The following is a 22,950-nucleotide window of genomic DNA, read 5'->3' as shown; positions in this document are numbered from 1 at the left end:
GCCGTCTTTGAATCCCCCCGCGGCACCACTGCTACCGTCTTTGAATCCCCCCCCCGCGGCACCACTGCTGCCGTCTTTGAATCCCTCCCCTCCCTGCAGCACCACTGCTGCCGTCTTTGAATCCCTCCCCTCCCTGCGGCACCACTGCTGTCGTCTTTGAATCCCCCCTCCCCGCGGCACCACTGCTGCCGTCTTTGAATCCCCCCTCCCCGCGGCACCACTGCTGCCGTCTTTGAATCCACCCCCGTGGCACCACTGCTGCCGTCTTTGAATCCCCCAACCCACCTGCCCTTGATCCCCCCCGCCCCCCTCCCTGCGGCACCACTGCTGCCGTCTTTGAATCCCCCCTCCCCACCACTGCTGCCGTCTTTGAATCCGCCCCTCCCCGCGGCACCACTGCTGCCGTCTTTGAATCCCCCCCTCCCACGGCACCACTGCTGCCCTCTTTGCATTCCCCCCCTCCCCGCAGCACCACTGCTGCCGTCTTTGAATTCCCCCCCTCCCCGAGGCACCACTGCTGCCGTCTTTGAATCCCCCCCTCCCCGCAGCACCAATGCTGCCATCTTTGAATCCCCCCCTCACCGCGGCACCACTGCTGCCGTCTTTGAATCCCCCTCCCCGTGGCACCACTGCTGCCGTCTTTGAATCCCCCCCTCCCCGCGGCACCAGTGCTGCTGTATTTGAACCCCCCCTCCCCGCGGCACCACTGCTGCCGTCTTTGAATCCCCCCCTCCCCACGGCACCACTGCTGCCGTCTTTGAATCCCCCCCTCCCCGCGGCACCACTGCTGCCGTCTTTGAATCCCTCCTCCCAAGGACGGACTCTGGGGGGCCGACGCGCCACCCCAGTCTTGGCCCAAGGACGGACTCTTGAGGGCCGACGAGCCACCCCAGCCTTGGCCCAAGGACGTACTTTAGAGGGCCGACGCGCCACCCCAGCCTTGTCCTAAGGACGGACTCTGGTTGGCCGATGCGCCACCCTGTCCTTGGCCCAAGGACAGACTCTGGGGGCCGACGCGCCACCCCAGCCTTGGCCCAAGGACGGACTCTGGGGGCCAACGCGCCACCAAATGCCTTGGCCCAAGGCAGGACTCTGGAGGCCGACGCACCACCCCAGCCTTGGCCCAAGGACGGACTCTGGGGGCCGACGCGCCACCCCAGCCTTGGCCCAAGGACGGACTCTGGGGGTCAATGCGCCACCGCAGCCTTGGCCCAAGGATGGACTCTGGGGGTCGACACGCCACCCCAGCCTTGGCCCTTAGGACGGACTCTGGGGGTCGACGCGCCAACCCACCCTTGGCCCAAGGACGGACTCTGGGGGTCGACGCGCCACCCCAGCCTTGGCCCAAGGACGGACTCTGGGGGGCCGACGCGCCGCCTTGGCCCAAGGACAGACTCTGGGGGCCGACGCGCTACCCCAGCCTTGGCCCAAGGATGGACTCTTGAGGGCCGACGAGCCACCCCAGCCGTGGCCCAAGGACGTACTCTTGAGTGCCGATGCGCCACCCCAGCCTTGTCCTAAGGACGGACTCTGGTTGGCCGATGCGACACCCTGTCCTTGGCCCAAGGACAGACTCTGGGGGCCGACGCGCCACCAAATGCCTTGGCTCAAGGCAGGACTCTGGGGGCCGACGCGCCACCCCAGCCTTGGCCCAAGGACGGACTCTGGGGGCCAACGTGCCACCAAATGCCTTGGCCCAAGGCAGGACTCTGGGGGCCGACGCACCACCCCAGCCTTGGCCCAAGGTGGGACTCTGGGGGCCGACGCGCCACCCCAGCCTTGGCCCAAGGACAGACTCTGGGGGTCGACGCGCCACCGCAGCCTTGGCCCAAGGACGGACTCTGGGGGTCGACACGCCACCCCAGCCTTGGCCCAAGGACGGACTCTGGGGGTCGACGCGCCAACCCAGCCTTGGCCCAAGGACGGACTCTGGGGGTCGACGCGCCACCCCAGCCTTGGCCCAAGGACGGACTCTGGGGGGCCGACGCGCCGCCTTGGCCCAAGGACGGACTCTGGGGGCCGACGCGCCACCCTAGCCTTGGCCCATGGACAGACTCTGGGGGCCGACGCGCCACCCCAGCCTTGACCCAAGAACGGACTCTGGGGGGGCCGACGCGCCACCAAATGCCTTGGCCCAAGGCAGGACTCTGGGGGCCGACGCGCCACCCCAGCCTTGGCCCAAGGACGGACTCTGGGGGCCGACGTGCCACCCCAGCCTTGGCCCAAGGACGGACTCTGGGGAGCCGACGCGCCACCCCAGCCTTGGTCCAAGGACGGACTCTGGTTGGCCGATGCGCCACTCTAGCCTTGGCCCAAGGACAGACTCTGGGGGCCGACGCGCCACCCCAGCCTTGGTCTAAGGACAGACTCTGGGGGCGACGCGCCACCAAATGCCTTGACCCAAGGCAGGACTCTGGGGGCCGACGCGCCACCCCAGCCTTGGCCCAAGGACGGACTCTGGGGGCCGACGCGCCACCCCAGCCTTCGCCCAAGGACGGACTCGGGGGCCGACGCACCACCCCAGCCTTGGCCCAAGGACGGACTCTTGGGGCCTACGCGCCACCCCAGCCTTGGCCCAAGGACGGACTCTGGGGGGCCGACGCGCCACCCCAGCCTTGGCCAAAGGACGGACTCTGGGGGGCTGACGCGCCACCCCAGCCTTGACCCAAGGACGGACTCTGGGGGCCGACGCGCTACCCCAGACTTGGCCCAAGGACGGACTCTTGAGGGCCGACGCGCCAACCAAGCCTTGGCCCAAGGACGGACTCTGGGTGGCCGATGCGCCACCTTAGCCTTGGCCCAAGGACAGACTCTGGGGGCCGATGCGCCACCCCAGCCTTGGTCTAAGGACAGACTCTGGGGGCCGACATGCCACCAAATGCCTTGGCCCAAGGCAGGATTCTGGGAGCCGACGCGCCACCCCAGCCTTGGCCCAAGGACGGACTCTGGGGGGCCGACGCGCCACCCCAGCCTTGACCCAAGGACGGACTCTGGGGGCCGACGCGCTACCCCAGACTTGGCCCAAGGACGGACTCTTGAGGGCCGACGCGCCAACCAAGCCTTGGCCCAAGGACGGACTCTGGGTGGCCGACGCGCCACCCCAGCCTTGGCCCAAGGACGGACTCTGGGGGGCCGACGCGCCACCCCAGCCTTGACCCAAGGACGGACTCTGGGGGCCGACGCGCTACCCCAGACTTGGCCCAAGGACGGACTCTTGAGGGCCGACGCGCCACCCAAGCCTTGGCCCAAGGACGGACTCTGGGTGGCCGATGCGCCACCCTAGCCTTGGCCCAAGGACAGACTCTGGGGGCCGATGCGCCACCCCAGCCTTGGTCTAAGGACGGACTCTGGGGGCCGACGCGCCACCAAATGCCTTGGCCCAAGTCAGGATTCTGGGGGCCGACGCGCCACCCCAGCCTTGGCCCAAGGACGGACTCTGGGGGGCCGACGCGCCACCCCAGCCTTGGCCCAAGGACGGACTCTGGGGGGCCGACGCGCCACCCCAGCCTTGGCCCAAGGACGGACTCTGGGGGCCGACGCGCCACCCCAGCCTTGGCCCAAGGACGGACTCTGGGTGGCCGACGCGCCACCCTAGCCTTGGCCCAAGGACAGACTCTGGGGGCCGACGCTCCACCCCAGCCTTGGCCCAAGGACGGACTCTGGGTGGCCGATGCGCCACCCTAGCCTTGGCCCAAGGACAGACTCTGGGGGCCGATGCGCCACCCCAGCCTTGGCACAAGGACGGACTGGGGGGGCCGATGCGCCACCCCAGCCTTGACCCAAGGACGGACTCTGGTGCAGGTTCTAAATTTTATTTTTATTTTATTTTTTTCAGGAATCTGTCATGGAAAATTTTATGAAGATGTTTTAGATGTATTTTAATATGTATTGTCATAAGAGTCCCCCTATGTTCGTCCTCCCCTAGCCCGCTCTAAAGAGGACGGACTCTGGGGGCCGACGCGCCACCCCAGCCTTGGCCTAAGGACAGACTTTGGGGGCCGGCGCGCCACCAAATGCCTTGGCCCAAGGCAGGACTCTGGGGGCCGACGCGCCACCCCAGCCTTGGCCCAAGGATGGACTCTGGGGGCCGACTCGCCACCCCAGCCTGGGCCCAAGGACGGACTCTGGGGGCCGACGCGCCACCCCAGCCGTGGCCCAAGGATGGACTCTGGGGGCCGACGCGGCTCCCCTGCCTTGGCCCAAGGACGGACTCTGGGGGCCGGCGCGCTACCCCAGCCTTGGCCCAAGGACGGACTCTGGGGAGCCGATGCGCCATCCCAGCCTTAGCCCAAGGACGTACTCTGGGGGGCCGTCGCGCCACGCCAGCCTTGGCCCAAAGAAGGACTCTGGGGGCCGACGCGCCACCCCAGCCTTAGCCCAAGGACGTACTCTGGGGGGCCGTCGCGCCACGCCAGCCTTGGCCCAAAGACGGACTCTGGGGGGCCGACGCGCCACCCCAGCCTTGGCCCAAGGACGGACTCTGGGGGCCGACGTGCTACCCCAGACTTGGCCCAAGGACGGACTCTTGAGGGCCGACGCGCCACCCCAGCCTTGGCCCAAGGACGGACTCGGGGGCCGACGCGCCACCCCAGCCTTGGCCCAAGGACGGACTCTGGGGGGCCGACGTGCCACCCCAGCCTTGACCCAAGGACGGACTCTGGGGGCCGACGCGCTACCCCAGACTTGGCCCAAGGACGGACTCTTGAGGGCCGACGCGCCAACCAAGCCTTGGCCCAAGGACGGACTCTGGGTGGCCGATGCGCCACCCTAGCCTTGGCCCAAGGACAGACTCTGGGGGCCAATGCGCCACCCCAGCCTTGGTCTAAGGACGGACTCTGGGGGCCGACGTGCCACCAAATGCCTTGGCCCAAGGCAGGATTCTGGGGGCCGACGCGCCACCCCAGCCTTGGCCCAAGGACGGACTCTGGGGGGCCGACGCGCCACCCCAGCCTTGGCCCAAGGACGGACTCTGGTGCAGGTTCTAAATTTTATTTTTATTTTATTTTTTTCAGGAATCTGTCATGGAAAATTTTATGAAGATGTTTTAGATGTTTTTTAATATGTATTGTCATAAGAGTCCCCCTATGTTCGTCCTCCCCTAGCCCGCTCTAAAGAGGACGGACTCTGGGGGCCGACGCGCCACCCCAGCCTTGGCCTAAGGACAGACTTTGGGGGCCGACGCGCCACCAAATGCCTAGGCCCAAGGCAGGACTCTGGGGGCCGACGCGCCACCCCAGCCTGGGCCCAAGGACAGACTCTGGGGGCCGACACGCCACTCCAGCCTTGGCCCAAGGACGGACTCTGGGGGCCGACGCGCCACCCCAGCCTTGGCCCAAGGACGGACTCTGGGGGCCGACACGCCACCAAATGCCTTGGCACAAGGCAGGACTCTGGGGGCCGACGCGCCACCAAATGCCTAGGCCCAAGGCAGGACTCTGGGGGCCGACGCGACACCCCAGCCTTGGCTCAAGGACGGACTCTGGGGTCCGACGCGCCACCCCAGCCTTGGCCCAAGGACGGACTCTGGGGGGCCGACGCGCCACCCCAGCCTTGGCCGAAGGACGGACTCTGGGGGCCGACGCGCTACCCCAGCCTTGGCCCAAGGACGGACTCTGGGTGGCCGATGCGCCACCCTAGCCTTGGCCCAAGGACAGACTCTGGGGGCCGATGCGCCACCCCAGCCTTGGCCCAAGGTCGGACTCTGGTGCAGGTTCTAAATTTTATTTTTATCTTATTTTTTTCAGGAATCTGTCATGGAAAATTTTATGAAGATGTTTTAGATGTATTTTAATATGTATTGTCATAAGAGTCCCCCTATGTTCGTCCTCCCCTAGCCCGCTCTAAAGAGGACGGACTCTGGGGGCCGACGCGCCACCCCAGCCTTGGCCGAAGGACGGACTCTGGGGGCCGACGCGCCACCCCAGCCTTGGCCCAAGGATGGACTCTGGGGGCTGACGCGCCACCCGAACCTTGGCCCAAGGACGGACTCTGGGTGGCTGATGTGCCACCCTAGCCTTGGCCCAAGGACAGACTTTGGGGGCCGATGCGCCATCCCAGCCTTGGCACAAGGACGGACTCTGAGGGCCGACACGCCACCCCAGCCTTGACCAAAGGAAAGACTCTGGTGCAGGTTCTAAATTTTATTTATTTTATTTTTTTCAGGTATCTGTCGTGGAAATTTTTATGAAGATGTTTTGGATGTATTTTAATATGTATTGTCATAAGAGTCCCCCTATGTTCGTCCTCCCCTAGCCCGCTCTAACGAGGATGGACTCTGGGGGTCGACACGCCACCCCAGCCTTTGCCCAAGGATGGACTCTGGGGGCAGACGCGCCACCTGAGCCTTGGCCCAAGGACGGACTCTGGGTTTCCCATGTGCCACCCTAGCCTTTGCCCAAGAACAGACTCTGGGGGCCGACGCGCCACCCCAGCCTTGGTCTAAGGACGGACTCTGGGGGCCGATGCGCCACCAAATGCCTTGGCCCAAGGCAGGACTCTGGGGGCCGACGCGCCACCCCAGCCTTGGCCCAAGGATGGACTCTGGGGGCCGACGCGCCACCCCAGCCTTGGCCCAAGGACGGACTCTGGGGGCCGACGCGCCACCCCAGCCTTGGCCCAAGGATGGACTCTGGGGGCCGACGCGCCACCCCAGCCTTGGCCCAAGGACGGACTCTGAGTGGCCGATGCCCCACCCTAGCCTTGGCCCAAGGACAGACTCTGGGGGCCAATGCGCCACCCCAGCCTTGGCACAAGGACGGACTCTGGTGCAGGTTCTAAATTTTATTTTTATTTTATTTTTTTCAGGAATCTGTCATGGAAAATCTTATGAAGATGTTTTAGATGTATTTTAATATGTATTGTCATAAGAGTCCCCCTATGTTCGTCCTCCCCTAGCCCACTCTAAAGAGGACAGACTCTGGGGGCCGACGCGCCACCCCAGCCTTGGCCGAAGGATGGACTCTGGGGGCCGACGCGCCACCCCAGCCTTGGCCCAAGGATGGACTCTGGGGGCTGACGCGCCACCCGAGCCTTGGCCCAAGGACGGACTCTGGGTGGCCGATGTGCCACCCTAGCCTTGGCCCAAGGACAGACTTTGGGGGCCGATGCGCCATCCCAGCCTTGGCACAAGGACGGACTCTGGGGGCCGACACGCCACCCCAGCCTTGACCCAAGGAAGGACTCTGGTGCAGGTTCTACATTTTTTTTTTTTTTTTTTTTTTTTAGGTATCTGTCGTGGAAATTTTTATGAAGATGTTTTAGATGTATTTTAATATGTATTGTCATAAGAGTCCCCCTATGTTCGTCCTCCCCTAGCCCGATCTAACGAGGATGGACTCTGGGTGCCGACACGCCACCCCAGCCTTGGCCCAAGGATGGACTCTGGGGGCAGACGCGCCACCTGAGCCTTGGCCCAAGGACGGACTCTGGGTTTCCGATGTGCCACCCTAGCCTTTGCCCAAGAACAGACTCTGGGGGCCGACGCGCCACCCCAGCCTTGGTCTAAGGATGGACTCTGGGGGCCGATGCGCCACCAAATTCCTTCGCCCAAGGCAGGACTCTGGGGGCCGACCCGCCACCCCAGCCTTGGCCCAAGGATGGACTCTGGGGGCCGACGCGCCACCCCAGCCTTGGCCCAAGGACGGACTCTGGGGGCCGACGCGCCACCCCAGCCTTGGCCCAAGGATGGACTCTGGGGGCTGACGCGCCACCCGAGCCTTGGCCCAAGGACGGACTCTGGGTGGCCGATGTGCCACCCTAGCCTTTGCCCAAGGACAGACTCTGGGGGCCGACGCGCCACCCCAGCCTTGGTCTAAGGACGGACTCTGGGGGATGACGCGCCACCAAATGCCTTGGCCCAAGGCAGGACTCTGGGTGCCGTCGCGCCACCCCAGCCTTGGCCCAAGGACGGACTCTGGGGGCCGACGCGCCACCCCAGCCTTGGCCCAAGGACGGACACTGGGGGCCAACGCGCCACCCCAGCCTTGGCCCAAGGACGGACTCTGGGGGGCCGACGCGCCACCCCAGCCTTGGCTCAAGGACGGACTCTGGGGGGCCGACGCGCCACCCCAGCCTTGGCCCAAGGACGGACTCTGGGTGGCCGATGCGCCACCCTAGCCTTGGCCCAAGGATAGACTCTGGGGGGCGATGCGCCACCCCAGCCTTGGCACAAGGACGGACTCTGGTGCAGGTTCTAAATTTTATTTTTATTTTATTTTTTTCAGGAATCTGTCATGGAAAATTTTATGAAGATGTTTTAGATGTATTTTAATATGTATTGTCATAAGAGCCCCCTATGTTCGTCCTCCCCTAGCCCGCTCTAAAGAGGACGGACTCTGGGGGCCGACGCGCCACCCCAGCCTTGGCCTAAGGATAGACTTTGGGGCCCGACACGCCACCAAATGCCTAGGCCCAAGGACGGACTCTGGGGGCCGATGCGCCACCCCAGCTTTGGTCTAAGGACGGACTCTGGGGGCCGACGCGCCACCAAATGCCTTGGCCCAAGGCAGGACTCTGGGGGCCGACGTGCCACCCCAGCCTTGGCCCAAGGACGGACTCTGGGGGGCCGACGCGCCACCCCAGCCTTGGCCCAAGGACAGACTCTGGGGGCCGACGCGCCACCCCAGCCTTGGCCCAAGGACGGACTCTGGGGGGCCGACGCGCCACCCCAGCCTTGGCCCAAGGACGAACTCTGGGGGGCCGATGCGCCACCCCAGCCTTGGCCCAAGGACAGACTCTGGGGGCCGACGCGCCACCCCAGCCTTGGCCCAAGGACGGACTCTGGGGGCCGACGCGCCACCCCAGCCTTGGCCCAAGGACGGACTCTGGGGGCCGACGCGCCACCCCAGCCTTGGCCCAAGGATGGACTCTGGGGGCTGACGCGCCACCCGAGCCTTGGCCCAAGGACGGACTCTGGGTGGCCGATGTGCCACCCTAGCCTTTGCCCAAGGACAGACTCTGGGGGGCCGACGCGCCACCCCAGCCTTGGCTCAAGGACGGACTCTGGGGGGCCGACGCGCCACCCCAGCCTTGGCCCAAGGACGGACTCTGGGTGGCCGATGCGCTACCCTAGCCTTGGCCCAAGGATAGACTCTGGGGGGCGATGCGCCACCCCAGCCTTGGCACAAGGACGGACTCTGGGGGCCGACGCGCCACCCCAGCCTTGGCCCAAGGACGGACACTGGGGGCCAACGCGCCACCCCAGCCTTGGCCCAAGGACGGACACTGGGGGCCAACGCGCCACCCCAGCCTTGGCCCAAGGACGGACTCTGGGGGGCCGACGCGCCACCCCAGCCTTGGCTCAAGGACGGACTCTGGGGGGCCGACGCGCCACCCCAGCCTTGGCCCAAGGACGGACTCTGGGTGGCCGATGCGCCACCCTAGCCTTGGCCCAAGGATAGACTCTGGGGGGCGATGCGCCACCCCAGCCTTGGCACAAGGACGGACTCTGGTGCAGGTTCTAAATTTTATTTTTATTTTATTTTTTTCAGGAATCTGTCATGGAAAATTTTATGAAGATGTTTTAGATGTATTTTAATATGTATTGTCATAAGAGCCCCCTATGTTCGTCCTCCCCTAGCCCGCTCTAAAGAGGACGGACTCTGGGGGCCGACGCGCCACCCCAGCCTTGGCCTAAGGATAGACTTTGGGGCCCGACACGCCACCAAATGCCTAGGCCCAAGGACAGACTCTGGGGGCCGATGCGCCACCCCAGCTTTGGTCTAAGGACGGACTCTGGGGGCCGACGCGCCACCAAATGCCTTGGCCCAAGGCAGGGCTCTGGGGGCCGACGTGCCACCCCAGCCTTGGCCCAAGGACGGACTCTGGGGGGCCGACGCGCCACCCCAGCCTTGGCCCAAGGACAGACTCTGGGGGCCGACGCGCCACCCCAGCCTTGGCCCAAGGACGGACTCTGGGTGGCCGATGTGCCACCCCAGCCTTGGCCCAAGGACGGACTCTGGGTGGCCGATGCGCCACCCTGGCCTTGGCTCAAGGACAGACTCTGGGGGCCGATGCACCACCCCAGCCTTGGCACAAGGACGGACTCTGGGGGCCGACACGCCACCAAATGCCTTGGCTCAAGGCAGGACTCTGGTTGGCCGACGCGCCACCCCAGCCTTGGCCTAAGGACAGACTCTGGGGGCCGACGCGCCACCAAATGCCTTGGCCCAAGGACGGACTCTGGGGGGCCGACGCGCCACCCCAGCCTTGGCCCAAGGACGGACTCTGGGGGGCCGACGCACTACCCCAGCCTTGGCCCAAGGATGGACTCTTGAGGGCCGACGCGCCACCCCAGCCTTGGCCCAAGGACGGACTCTGGTTGGCCGATGCGCCACCCTAGCCTTGGCCCAAGGACAGACTCTGGGGGCCGACGCGCCACCCCAGCCTTGGCCCAAGGACAGACTCTGGTGCAGGTTCTAAATTTTATTTTTATTTTTTTTTCAGGTATCTGTCGTGGAAAATTTTATGAAGATGTTTTAGATGTATTTTAATATGTATTGTCATAAGAGTCCCCCTATGTTCGTCCTCCCCTAGCCCGCTCTAAAGAGGACGGACTCTGGGAGCCGACGCGCCACCCCAGCCTTGGCCTAAGGATAGACTTTGGGGGCCGACACGCCACCAAATGCCTAGGCCCAAGGCAGGACTCTGGGGGCCGACGCGCCACCCCAGCCTTGGTCTAAGGATGGACTCTGGGGGCCGACGCGCCACCAAATGCCTTGGCCCAAGGCAGGACTCTGGGGGCGACGTGCCACCCCAGCCTTGGCCCAAGGACGGACTCGGGGGGGCCGACGCGCCACCCCAGCCTTGGCCCAAGGACGGACTCTGGGGGGCCGATGCGCCACCCCAGCCTTGGCCCAAGGACAGACTCTGGGGGCCGACGCGCCACCCCAGCCTTGGCCCAAGGACGGACTCTGGGTGGCCGATGCGCCACCCTGGCCTTGGCTCAAGGACAGACTCTGGGGGCCGATGCACCACCCCAGCCTTGGCACAAGGACGGACTCTGGGGGCCGACACGCCACCCCAGCCTTGACCCAAGGAAAGACTCTAGTGCAGGTTCTAAATTTTTTTTTTTTTTTTAGGAATCTGTCATGGAAAATTTTATGAAGATGTTTTAGATGTATTTTAATATGTATTGTCATAAGAGTCCCCCTATGTTCGTCCTCCCCTAGCCCGCTCTAAAGAGGATGGACTCTGGGGGCCGACGCGCCACCCCAGCCTTGGCCCAAGGACGGACTCTGGGGGCCGACGCGCCACCCCAGCCTTGGCCCAAGGACGGACACTAGTTGGCCGATACGCCACCCTAGCCTTGGCCCAAGGACAGACTCTGGGGGCCGACGTGCCACCAAATGCCTTGGCTCAAGGCAGGACTCTGGGGGCCGACGCGCCACCCCAGCTTTGGCCCAAGGAAAGACTCTGGAGGCCGACGCGCCACCCCAGCCTTGGCCCAAGGACGGACTCTGGTGCAGGTTCTAAATTTTATTTTTATTTTTTAATTTTTTTCAGGTATCTGTCATGGAAAATTTTATGAAGATGTTTTAGATGTATTTTAATATGTATTGTCATAAGAGTCCCCCTATGTTTGTCCTCCCCCTAGCCCGTTCTAAAGAGGACGGACTCTGGGGCCGACGCGCCACCCCAGCCTTGGCCTAAGGACAGACTCTGGGGGCCGACGCGCCACCAAATGCCTTGGCTCAAGGACGGACTCTGGGGGGGCCGACGCGCCACCCCAGCCTTGGCCCAAGGACGGACTCTGGGGGGCCGATGCACTACCCCAGCCTTGGCCCAAGGATGGACTCTTGAGGGCCGACGCGCCACCCCAGCCTTGGCCCAAGGACGGACTCTGGTTGGTCGATGCGCCACCCTAGCCTTGGCCCAAGGACAGACTCTGGGGGCCGACGCGCCACCCCAGCCTTGGTGTAAGGACGGACTCTGGGGGCCGACAGCGCTACCAAATGCCTTGGCCCAAGGCAGGACTCTGGGGGCCGACGTGCCACCCCAGCCTTGGCCCAAGGACGGACTCTGGGGGCCGACGCGCCACCCCAGCCTTGGCCCAAGGACGGACTCTGGGGGCCGACGCGCCACCCCAGCCTTGGCCCAAGGACGGACTCTGGGGGCCGACGCGCCACCCCAGCCTTGGCCCAAGGACGAACTCTTGGGGCCGACGCGACACCCCAGTCTTGGCCCAAGGACGGACTCTGGGTGGCCGATGCGCCACCCTAGCCTTGGCCCAAGGACAGACTCTGGGGGCCGATGCGCCACCCCAGCCTTGGCACAAGGACGGACTGGGGGGGCCGACACGCCACCCCAGCCTTGGCCCAAGGACAGACTCTGGGGGCCGACGTGCCACCAAATGCCTTGGCTCAAGGCAGGACTCTGGGGGCCGACGCGCCACCCCAGCTTTGGCCCAAGGAAAGACTCTGGGGGCCGACGCGCCACCCCAGCCTTGGCCCAAGGACGGACTCTGGTGCAGGTTCTAAATTTTATTTATTTATTTTTTTTTTTTTCAGGTATCTGTCATGGAAAATTTTATGAAGATGTTTTAGATGTATTTTAATATGTATTGTCATAAGAGTCCCCCTATGTTTGTCCTCCCCTAGCCCGTTCTAAAGAGGACGGACTCTGGGGCCGACGCGCCACCCCAGCCTTGGCCTAAGGACAGATTCTGGGGGCCGACGCGCCACCAAATGCCTTGGCCCAAGGACGGACTCTGGGGGGCAGACGCGCCACCCCAGCCTTGGCCCAAGGACGGACTCTGGGGGGCCGACGCACTACCCCAGCCTTGGCCCAAGGATGGACTCTTGAGGGCCGACGCGCCACCCCAGCCTTGGCCCAAGGACGGACTCTGGGGGCCGACGCGCCACCCCAGCCTTGGCCCAAGGACGGACTCTGGGGGCCGACGCGCTACCCCAGACTTGGCCCAAGGACGGAATCTTGAGGGCCGACGCGCCACCCCAGCCTTGGCCCAAGGACGGACTCGGGGGCCGACGCGCCACCCCAGCCTTGGCCCAAGGACGGACTCTGGGGGGCCGACGCGCCACCCCAGCCTTGACCCAAGGACGGACTCTGGGGGCCGACGCGCTACCCCAGACTTGGCCCAAGGACCGTCTCTTGAGGGCCGACGTGCCACCCCAGCCTTGGCCCAAGGACGGACTCGGGGGCCGACGCGCCACCCCAGCCTTGGCCCAAGGACGGACTCTGGGGGGCCGACGCGCCACCCCAGCCTTGACCCAAGGACGGACTCTGGGGGCCGACGCGCTACCCCAGACTTGGCCCAAGGACGGACTCTTGAGGGCCGACGCGCCAACCAAGCCTTGGCCCAAGGACGGACTCTGGGTGGCCGATGCGCCACCCTAGCCTTGGCCCAAGGACAGACTCTGGGGGCCAATGCGCCACCCCAGCCTTGGTCTAAAGACGGACTCTGGGGGCCGACGTGCCACCAAATGCCTTGGCCCAAGGCAGGATTCTGGGGGCCGACGCGCCACCCCAGCCTTGGCCCAAGGACGGACTCTGGGGGCCGACGCGCCACCCCAGCCTTGGCCCAAGGACGGACCCTGGGTGGCCGATGCGCCACCCTGGCCTTGGCCCAAGGACAGACTCTGGGGGCCGATGCACCACCCCAGCCTTGGCACAAGGACGGACTCTGGGGGCCGACACGCCACCCCAGCCTTGACCCAAGGAAAGACTCTGGTGCAGGTTCTAAATTTTTTTTTTTTTTTTTTTTTCAGGAATCTGTCATGGAAAATTTTCTGAAGATGTTTTAGATGTATTTTAATATGTATTGTCATAAGAGTCCCCCTATGTTCGTCCTCCCCTAGCCCGCTCTAAAGAGGACGGACTCTGGGGGCCGACGCGCCACCCCAGCCTTGGCCCAAGGACGGACTCTGGGGGCCGACGCGCCACCCCAGCCTTGGCCCAGGGACGGACTCTGGTTGGCCGATACGCCACCCTAGCCTTGGCCCAAGGACAGACCCTGGGGGCCGACGTGCCACCAAATGCCTTGGCTCAAGGCAGGACTCTGGGGGCCGACGCGCCACCCCAGCTTTGGCCCAAGGAAAGACTCTGGGGGCCGACGCGCCACCCCAGCCTTGGCCCAAGGACGGACTCTGGTGCAGGTTCTAAATTTTATTTTATTTTTTTATTTTTTTCAGGTATCTGTCATGGAAAATTTTATGAAGATGTTTTAGATGTATTTTAATATGTATTGTCATAAGAGTCCCCCTATGTTTGTCCTCCCCTAGCCCCTTCTAAAGAGGACGGACTCTGGGGCCGACGCGCCACCCCAGCCTTGGCCTAAGGACAGACTCTGGGGGCCGACGCGCCACCAAATGCCTTGGCCCAAGGACGGACTCTGGGGGGCCGACGCGCCACCCCAGCCTTGGCCCAAGGACGGACTCTGGGGGGCCGACGCACTACCCCAGCCTTGGCCCAAGGATGGACTCTTGAGGGCCGACGCGCCACCCCAGCCTTGGCCCAAGGACGGACTCTGGTTGGCCGATGCGCCACCCTAGCCTTGGCCCAAGGACAGACTCTGGGGGCCGACGCGCCACCCCAGCCTTGGCCCAAGGACGGACTCTGGTGCAGGTTCTAAATTTTATTTTTATTTTTTTTTCAGGTATCTGTCGTGGAAAATTTTATGAAGATGTTTTAGATGTATTTTAATATGTATTGTCATAAGAGTCCCCCTATGTTCGTCCTCCCCTAGCCCGCTCTAAAGAGGACGGACTCTGGGGGCCGACGCGCCACCCCAGCCTTGGCCTAAGGATAGACTTTGGGGGCCGACACGCCACCAAATGCCTAGGCCCAAGGCAGGACTCTGGGGGCCGACGCGCCACCCCAGCCTTGGTCTAAGGATGGACTCTGGGGGCCGACGCGCCACCAAATGCCTTGGCCCAAGGCAGGACTCTGGGGGCGACGTGCCACCCCAGCCTTGGCCCAAGGACGGACTCTGGGTGGCCGACGTGCCACCAAATGCCTTGGCTCAAGGCAGGACTCTGGGGGCCGACGCGCCACCCCAGCTTTGGCCCAAGGAAAGACTCTGGGGGCCGACGCGCCACCCCAGCCTTGGCCCAAGGACGGACTCTGGGGGCCGACGCGCCACCCCAGCCTTGGCCCAAGGACGGACTCTGGGTGGCCGACGTGCCACCAAATGCCTTGGCTCAAGGCAGGACTCTGGGGGCCGACGCGCCACCCCAGCTTTGGCCCAAGGAAAGACTCTGGGGGCCGACGCGCCACCCCAGCCTTGGCCCAAGGACGGACTCTGGTGCAGGTTCTAAATTTTATTATTTTTTTTTTTTTTTTCAGGTATCTGTCATGGAAAATTTTATGAAGATGTTTTAGATGTATTTTAATATGTATTGTCATAAGAGTCCCCCTATGTTTGTCCTCCCCTAGCCCGCTCTAAAGAGGATGGACTCTGGGGGCCGATGCGCCACCCCAGCCTTGGCCGAAGGACGGACTCTGGGGGCCGACGCGCCACCCCAGCCTTGGCCCAAGGATGGACTCTGGGGGCTGACGCGCCACCCGAACCTTGGCCCAAGGACGGACTCTGGGTGGCCGATGTGCCACCCTAGCCTTGGCCCAAGGACAGACTTTGGGGGCCGATGCGCCATCCCAGCCTTGGCACAAGGACGGACTCTGGGGGCCGACACGCCACCCCAGCCTTGACCAAAGGAAAGACTCTGGTGCAGGTTCTAAATTTTATTTTTTATTTATTTTTTTCAGGTATCTGTCGTGGAAATTTTTATGAAGATGTTTTTTTTTTTTCTATTTTTTTGTTTTTCTTTTTTCCACGTCAGAAATCATCTGCTAGAGATTCAATCACCTTGCAGCTCATTTATGTCTCAGCATGGTTCCTCATCATCGTGGCTTATAAATTATTATTTTCACTATTCTTTATTAACTTTTCCAACAAAAATTAAAAGTCTTCCTAAAATACAGCTACACAACAACAGCCTAATTTTATTATTTATCCTTTTTCCCCATCTCTCCCCTACCCTCCCTTCCCCCTCCCCCTCGCTCCCCTCCTCCCACCACCCCCTTCCCCCTTCACGCATAAAGGCACAGGAACAGCAATGCGCCTTCACCATAGCACCTACATCTCCCTCTACTCAAGGACGGACTCTGGGGGGCCGACGCACTACCCCAGCCTTGGCCCAAGGATGGACTCTTGAGGGCCGACGCGCCACCCCAGCCTTGGCCCAAGGACGGACTCTGGTTGGCCGATGCGCCACCCTAGCCTTGGCCCAAGGACAGACTCTGGGGGCCGACGCGCCACCCCAGCCTTGGCCCAAGGACGGACTCTGGTGCAGGTTCTAAATTTTATTTTTATTTTTTTTTCAGGTATCTGTCGTGGAAAATTTTATGAAGATGTTTTAGATGTATTTTAATATGTATTGTCATAAGAGTCCCCCTATGTTCGTCCTCCCCTAGCCCGCTCTAAAGAGGACGGACTCTGGGGGCCGACGCGCCACCCCAGCCTTGGCCTAAGGATAGACTTTGGGGGCCCACGTCAGAAATCATCTGCTAGAGACTCAATCACCTTGCAGCTCATTTATGTCTCAGCATGGTTCCTCATCATCGTGGCTTATAAATTATTATTTTCACTATTCTTTATTAACTTTTCCAACAAAAATTAAAAGTCTTCCTAAAATACAGCTACACAACAACAGCCTAATTTTATTATTTATCCTTTTTCCCCATCTCTCCCCTACCCTCCCTTCCCCCTCCCCCTCGCTCCCCTCCTCCCACCACCCCCTTCCCCCTTCACGCATAAAGGCACAGGAACAGCAATGCGCCTTCACCATAGCACCTACATCTCCCTCTACTCATTCCTTCTAATCTATAGGGTATCCCAACTCATTTATCCATGGCGTCCAAATTTCTTTCCACTCTCTGAAATTCCCTCTCCTTACATATAGGGTCTTCTCTTTCCATATTAGTTCATTAATGCTTTGGGTCCATTCTCCCACCAAAGGGGCTCTCTCCGCTTGCCATCTTTGCGCAATCAGTCTACGCGCTTGATATAAACAGCGTACCCCTGCCACCGTAGTATTTTTTCGTTCTCTCTGCTCCTGCCTACAGCCCAGCACACACATGATCGGGTCCATTACCAGTTCTAACTTAAAGATCTTATTAATACTCTCCACCACGTCTCTCCAATACCGAAATAACTTCGGACAGCGCCATACCATGTGCAAAAGGTCTCCCTGCCCCCGACATCTAGGGCACCTGTCGTCTATTCTCCTACCGAACAAACATAATCTCTTAGGCATATAGTAAGCCCTGTGTACCAACATCAGCTGTGAGATCTTTTGTGAGGGGGAGACTGACGTCACCGGCCCCAATGCCATTATTCTCCTCCACTGCGTATCTGATATTTCCCCTATATCCTCTTCCCACTTCCTCTTCAAATTCGGATGATCAATTTCCTGGTTGGGGTTCATACCTAGCTGTTTATATATACCTGAGATACACCCACTTGACCTATCTGTTATAAGTAGGTTCGAGAGTAAAGGTGTTTTATCCCACTGTGGCGTATTTACCCCAAACTGTGCTGCTAGGGCGTGTCTCACCTGTAGGTAGCTAAAAAATGATTGTTGTGGTATATCGTAGATCTTTTTTAGATCCGAAAATGTCCTTAAGGCCCCGCCGTCATAAAGTTGGATCAATTTAGTTATACCATTCCGTTCCCACGTTTTAACCTTATCTATTATAGATAATTCCGGTAAATTTTTATTATCCCAGAGAGGTGTAAATTCTGGAAGTCCTGTATAACCCATTTTTAATTTCACCGCTTTCCATATCTTACCTAACATTTTAGTTACCGAGTTATTATACTGAAAGGAATCTGCCTCCAGGGCCTCTGCGATAAATTCATGTGGGGCTCCTATCATTCTAATCCCTCCTTTTAAATTTCTACCCTGTTCCGAGTCACAACCCGCCAAATGCTGCAGCTGCGCCGCCAGGTAGTAATTCCTAGGGTGTGGCACCGCCAGTCCTCCTCTGTCTATTGGTAGCTGCAACGTCTGGAGTCGTATCCGGGCCGTGCCTTTCCTCCAAATAAGCTCCCGGAAGAGAGTCTCCAGTTTTTTAAACCATTTTTTACATATCCACACCGGTGCGTTATGTAAAACATATAGCAACTGTGGCATCCAAATCATCTTAATCAGGCTGCAGCGCCCCATCACTGATAACGGCAGTTTACTCCAGACGTCGCGCTTACACTTAAATTTATTCAAAAGTGGAATTAGATTTTTATTAATATACTGATCGGGGTTCACTGTCAAATATATACCAAGATACTTCATAGCATCTACCACCCTCACCTGTAACCCCCCCAGCGCAACCGCAGCATCCGGGGAGTCGACTCGGAGTAGCTCGGACTTCCCCCAGTTTATAGCCAGCCCTGAAAATTTTCCAAAACCCTCTACCAGGGTAACAGCCTGGTCCAGGGATGGACCTGTGTCTCCCAAGAAAAGTAAAACGTCATCCGCGTATAATGCAATCTTTTCCTGTCTCTCTCCCCTTCTTTGGAATCCCTTAATCCCCGGATTAGCCCTAATCGCTATTGCTAATGGCTCTATGGCCAGCGCAAAGAGCAGAGGAGACAAAGGGCAACCTTGCCTTGTCCCTCTGCTCATTTCGATCTTTTCAGAGTATCTACCATTGACCCTTACCCTGGCACTGGGGGCATTATACATCCTTTTGATCCAGCCGATAAAGGAGGGACCCATTCCTATTTTCTCCAGCACCCGCCAAAGATACTTCCACTCTAGGCTATCGAAAGCTTTTGTTACATCCAAAGACATTATAGCCCTTGTCCCCATATTCTCTGAGGGAATCTGCATATTTAGAAAAGTTCTTCTAATATTCATACTGGTAGATCTTCCCAAGATAAATCCCTTTTGGTCTGGGTGTACTAACTTAGCAATGACTTGATTCAACCTGTTTGAGAGTACCTTGGCTAAGATTTTTTTGTCCGAATTCAATAGCGAGATTGGCCTGTATGAGGCCACTTCCAGCGAAGGGAAGGAAGGACTCTGGTGCAGGTTCTAAATTTTTGTCATGGAAAATTTTATGAAGATGTTTTAGATGTATTTTAATATGTATTGTCATAAGAGTCCCCCTATGTTCGTCCTCCCCTAGCCCGCTCTAACGAGGATGGACTCTGGGGGTCGACACGCCACCCCAGCCTTTGCCCAAGGATGGACTCTGGGGGCAGACGCGCCACCTGAGCCTTGGCCCAAGGACGGACTCTGGGTTTCCGATGTGCCACCCTAGCCTTTGCCCAAGAACAGACTCTGGGGGCCGACGCGCCACCCCAGCCTTGGTCTAAGGACGGACTCTGGGGGCCGATGCGCCACCAAATGCCTTGGCCCAAGGCAGGACTCTGGGGGCCGACGCGCCACCCCAGCCTTGGCCCAAGGATGGACTCTGGGGGCCGACGCGCCACCCCAGCCTTGGCCCAAGGACGGACTCTGGGGGCCGACGCGCCACCCCAGCCTTGGCCCAAGGATGGACTCTGGGGGCCGACGCGCCACCCCAGCCTTGGCCCAAGGACGGACTCTGGGTGGCCGATGCCCCACCCTAGCCTTGGCCCAAGGACAGACTCTGGGGGCCAATGCGCCACCCCAGCCTTGGCACAAGGACGGACTCTGGTGTAGGTTCTAAATTTTATTTTTATTTTATTTTTTTCAGGAATCTGTCATGGAAAATCTTATGAAGATGTTTTAGATGTATTTTAATATGTATTGTCATAAGAGTCCCCCTATGTTCGTCCTCCCCTAGCCCGCTCTAAAGAGGACGGACTTTGGGGGCCGACGCGCCACCCCAGCCTTGGCCTAAGGATAGACTTTGGGGCCCGACACGCCACCAAATGCCTAGGCCCAAGGACGGACTCTGGGGGCCGATGCGCCACCCCAGCTTTGGTCTAAGGACGGACTCTGGGGGCCGACGCGCCACCAAATGCCTTGGCCCAAGGCAGGACTCTGGGGGCCGACGTGCCACCCCAGCCTTGGCCCAAGGACGGACTCTGGGGGGCCGACGCGCCACCCCAGCCTTGGCCCAAGGACAGACTCTGGGGGCCGACGCGCCACCCCAGCCTTGGCCCAAGGACGGACTCAGGGTGGCCGATGTGCCACCCTAGCCTTGGCCCAAGGACAGACTCTGGGGGCCGACGCGCCACCCCAGCCTTGGCCCAAGGACGGACTCTGGGGGGCCGACGCGCCACCCCAGCCTTGGCCCAAGGACGAACTCTGGGGGGCCGATGCGCCACCCCAGCCTTGGCCCAAGGACAGACTCTGGGGGCCGACGCGCCACCCCAGCCTTGGCCCAAGGACGGACTCTGGGGGCCGACGTGCCACCCCAGCATTGGCCCAAGGATGGACTCTGGGGGCTGACGCGCCACCCGAGCCTTGGCCCAAGGACGGACTCTGGGTGGCCCATGTGCCACCCTAGCCTTTGCCCAAGGACAGACTCTGGGGGCCAACGCGCCACCCCCGCCTTGGTCTAAGGACGGACTCTGGGGTCCGACGCGCCACCAAATGCCTTGGCCCAAGGCAGGACTCTGGGGGCCGACGCGCCACCCCAGCCTTGGTCTAAGGATGGACTCTGGGGGCCGACGCGCCACCAAATGCCTTGGCCCAAGGCAGGACTCTGGGGGCCGACGCGCCACCCCAGCCTTGGCCCAAGGACGGACTCTGGGGGGCCGACGCGCAACCCCAGCCTTGGCCCAAGGACAGACTCTGGGGGCCGACGCGCCACCCCAGCCTTGGCCCAAGGATGGACCCTGGGTGGCCGATGCGCCACCCTGGCCTTGGCCCAAGGACAGACTCTGGGGGCCGATGCACCACCCCAGCCTTGGCACAAGGACGGACTCTGGGGGCCGACACGCCACCCCAGCCTTGACCCAAGGAAAGACTCTGGTGCAGGTTCTAAATTTTTATTTTTTTTTTTTTCAGGAGTCTGTCATGGAAAATTTTCTGAAGATGTTTTAGATGTATTTTAATATGTATTGTCATAAGAGTCCCCCTATGTTCGTCCTCCCCTAGCCCGCTCTAAAGAGGACGGACTCTGGGGGCTGACGCGCCACCCCAGCCTTGGCCCAAGGACGGACTCTGGGGGCCGACGCGCCACCCCAGCCTTGGCCCAAGGACGGACTCTGGTTGGCCGATACGCCACCCTAGCCTTGGCCCAAGGACAGACCCTGGGGGCCGACGTGCCACCAAATGCCTTGGCTCAAGGCAGGACTCTGGGGGCCGACGTGCCACCCCAGTCTTGGCCCAAGGACGGACTCTGGTGCAGGTTCTAAATTTTATTTTATTTTTTTATTTTTTTCAGGTATCTGTCATGGAAAATTTTATGAAGATGTTTTAGATGTATTTTAATATGTATTGTCATAAGAGTCCCCCTATGTTTGTCCTCCCCTAGAACGTTCTAAAGAGGACGGACTCTGGGGCCGACGCGCCACCCCAGCCTTGGCCTAAGGACAGACTCTGGGGGCCGACGCGCCACCAAATGCCTTGGCCCAAGGACGGACTCTGGGGGGCCGACGCGCCACCCCAGCCTTGGCCCAAGGACGGACTCTGGGGGGCCGACGCACTACCCCAGCCTTGGCCCAAGGATGGACTCTTGAGGGCCGACGCGCCACCCCAGCCTTGGCCTAAGGACGGACTCTGGTTGGCCGATGCGCCACCCTAGCCTTGGCCCAAGGACAGACTCTGGGGGCCGACGCGCCACCCCAGCCTTGGCCCAAGGACGGACTCTGGTGCAGGTTCTAAATTTTATTTTTATTTTTATTTTTTTTTCAGGTATCTGTCGTGGAAAATTTTATGAAGATGTTTTAGATGTATTTTAATATGTATTGTCATAAGAGTCCCCCTATGTTCGTCCTCCCCTAGCCCGCTCTAAAGAGGACGGACTCTGGGGGCCGACGCGCCACCCCAGCCTTGGCCTAAGGATAGACTTTGGGGGCCGACACGCCACCAAATGCCTAGGCCCAAGGCAGGACTCTGGGGGCCGACGCGCCACCCCAGCTTTGGTCTAAGGATGGACTCTGGGGGCCGACGCGCCACCAAATGCCTTGGCCCAAGGCAGGACTCTGGGGGCGACGGGCCACCCCAGCCTTGGCCCAAGGACGGACTCGGGGGGGCCGACGCGCCACCCCAGCCTTGGCCCAAGGACAGACTCTGGGGGGCCGACGCGCCACTCCAGCCTTGGCCCAAGGACAGACTCTGGGGGCCGACGCGCCACCCCAGCCTTGGCCCAAGGACGGACTCTGGGTGGCCGATGCGCCACCCTGGCCTTGGCTCAAGGACAGACTCTGGGGGCCGATGCACCACCCCAGCCTTGGCACAAGGACGGACTCTGGGGGCCGACACGCCACCCCAGCCTTGACCCAAGGAAAAACTCTAGTGCAGGTTCTAAATTTTTTTATTTTTTCAGGAATCTGTCATGGAAAATTTTATGAAGCTGTTTTAGATGTATTTTAATATGTATTGTCATAAGAGTCCCCCTATGTTCGTCCTCCCCTAGCCCGCTCTAAAGAGGACGGACTCTGGGGGCCGACGCGCCACCCCAGCCTTGGCCCAAGGACGGACTCTGGTTGGCCGATACGCCACCCTAGCCTTGGCCCAAGGACAGACTCTGGGGGCCGACGTGCCACCAAATGCCTTGGCTCAAGGCAGGACTCTGGGGGCCGACGCGCCACCCCAGCTTTGGCCCAAGGAAAGACTCTGGGGGCCGACGCGCCACCCCAGCCTTGGCCCAAGGACGGACTCTGGTGCAGGTTCTAAATTTTATTTTTATATTTTTATTTTTTTCAGGTATCTGTCATGGAAAATTTTATGAAGATGTTTTAGATGTATTTTAATATGTATTGTCATAAGAGTCCCCCTATGTTTGTCCTCCCCTAGAACGTTCTAAAGAGGACGGACTCTGGGGCCGACGCGCCAC

This window comes from Lithobates pipiens, unplaced genomic scaffold (genome assembly GCF_037356315.1).
Source record: "Lithobates pipiens isolate NorthernLeopardFrog02 unplaced genomic scaffold, aLitPip1_a1.2 Scaffold_8, whole genome shotgun sequence".
Taxonomy (NCBI): Eukaryota; Metazoa; Chordata; class Amphibia; order Anura; family Ranidae; genus Lithobates; species Lithobates pipiens.
The sequence above is the reverse complement of the archived record's forward strand: the minus strand, read 5'-3'. Positions refer to the sequence as shown.